Genomic DNA, 2,486 nt, shown 5'->3' with positions numbered 1-2,486 from the left:
ATCAGTTAAATTGGGGGATAGTCTGTGTCGGTACGTGTGAGAGAGATCCACCTTTCCAAGTTGTTGGGGTTCATCTCATACTTCTGAAGGTTTGAGGGTGCTGCCTGTTCCATACTCCCCCTACTCCTCATCTAGCCTTTTAGGGGTACAAACAATAGTAATTGGGGCCTAGTGTGGTTGTGTACGTGTGATATACATACACTTTTTTTGGATCATATTTTCTATTCCGCTATTTAATCAAAAACCTTTGGGGATCAGTTAAATTGGGGGATAGTCTGTGTTGGTACGTGTGAGAGAGATCCACCTTTCCAAGTTGTTGGGGTTCATCTCATACTTCTGAAGGTTTGAGGGTGCTGCCTGTTCCATACTCCCCCTACTCCTCATCTAGCCTTTTAGGGGTACAAACAATAGTAATTGGGGCCCAGTGTGGTTGTGTACGTGTGATATACATACACTTTTTTGGGATCATATTTTCTATTCCGCTATTTAATCAAAAACCTTTGGGGATCAGTTAAATTGGGGGATAGTCTGTGTCGGTACGTGTGAGAGAGATCCACCTTTCCAAGTTGTTGGGGTTCATCTCATACTTCTGAAGGTTTGAGGGTGCTGCCTGTTCCATACCCCCCCTACTCCTCATCTAGCCTTTTAGGGGTACAAACAATAGTAATTGGGGCCTAGTGTGGTTGTGTACGTGCGAGATACATACACTTTTTTTGATCATATTTCCTACTCCGCTATTCAATAAAAACCTTTGAGGATCAATTGAATTGCGGGATAGTCTGTGTCGGTACGTGTGAGAGAGATCCACCTTTCCAAGTTGTTGGGGTTCATCTCATACTTCTGAAGGTTTGAGGGTGCTGCCTGTTCCATACTCCCCCTACTCCTCATCTAGCCTTTTAGGGGTACAAACAATAGTAATTGGGGCCCAGTGTGGTTGTGTACGTGTGATATACATACACTTTTTTGGGATCATATTTTCTATTCCGCTATTTAATCAAAAACCTTTGGGGATCAGTTAAATTGGGGGATAGTCTGTGTCGGTACGTGTGAGAGAGATCCACCTTTCCAAGTTGTTGGGGTTCATCTCATACTTCTGAAGGTTTGAGGGTGCTGCCTGTTCCATACCCCCCCTACTCCTCATCTAGCCTTTTAGGGGTACAAACAATAGTAATTGGGGCCTAGTGTGGTTGTGTACGTGCGAGATACATACACTTTTTTTGATCATATTTCCTATTCCGCTATTCAATAAAAACCTTTGAGGATCAATTGAATTGCGGGATAGTCTGTGTCGGTACGTGTGAGAGAGATCCACCTTTCCAAGTTGTTGGGGTTCATCTCATACTTCTGAAGGTTTGAGGGTGCTGCCTGTTCCATACTCCCCCTACTCCTCATCTAGCCTTTTAGGGGTACAAACAATAGTAATTGGGGCCCAGTGTGGTTGTGTACGTGTGATATACATACACTTTTTTTGGATCATATTTTCTATTCCGCTATTTAATTTAACTGGGCCTCCATGCGAGACCTGTGTGCCTTGTTGCGCTGTTTTGAGTACTCCACCAACATGGCCAGTGGCAATGACGCCGTTCTCAGCTTAACTATCCCACTTCCATGCCTCCTTGAAAAAACAATTCGGGCGATGATGGAAGAGGATGTGGCACAGGATGAGGAGGAGGAGGAGGATGAAGAGGTAACATTTCCAAGGCTTTCAGGGCAGTCATTCGCAAGGGGCTCCGAGGGTGGGTTCCTGCACACGCAAACGCCAGGGACGCAATTGTCCAGCAGGGGCACAGTTCTGGAGGATGAGGAGGATGAGGAGGAGCTGGAGGAGGAGATGGAACCATGTTCACAGCAGGGTGGCACCCAGGCCAGCTCATGGCCATCACTGGTGCGTGGCTGGGGGGATACAGAGGACACGGACGATACACCTCCCACAGAGGACAGCCTTTCGTTGCCTCTGGGCAGCCTGGCACACATGAGCGATTACATGCTGCAGTGTCTCCACAACGACCGCCGAGTTGCCCACATTCTAACTTGTGCTGATTACTGGGTGGCCACGCTGCTGGATCCCCGTTACAAGGACAACGTACCGTCCTTAATTCACTCACTGGAGCGCGATCGCAAGATGCGCGAGTACAAGCGCACGCTGGTAGACGCCATGCTGCTGGCATTCCCATCTGACAGCGGGGCCACAGTGGAAGCACAAGGCAGAGGAGGAGGAGGAGGAGGTCGCCAACGCAACCAGGGCACCGCCAGCACCTCAGAAGGCAGGGTTAGCATGGCCGAAATGTGGAAAAGCTTTGTCAGCACGCCACAACAAACAGCAGCACCAGCAGCTCAGATGGAACGTCTTAGCAGGAGGCAGCATTTTACCAACATGGTGGAGCAGTATGTGTGCACACGCCTACATGTAGTGAATGACGGGTCTGCCCCCTTCAACTTCTGGGTCTCCAAATTGGGCACATGGCTTGAGCTTGCCCTTTACGCCT

This window comes from Pelophylax lessonae (assembly GCF_965119305.1).
Source record: "Pelophylax lessonae genome assembly, chromosome: 1".
In the NCBI taxonomy this organism is placed as follows: Eukaryota; Metazoa; Chordata; class Amphibia; order Anura; family Ranidae; genus Pelophylax; species Pelophylax lessonae.
The sequence above is the reverse complement of the archived record's forward strand: the minus strand, read 5'-3'. Positions refer to the sequence as shown.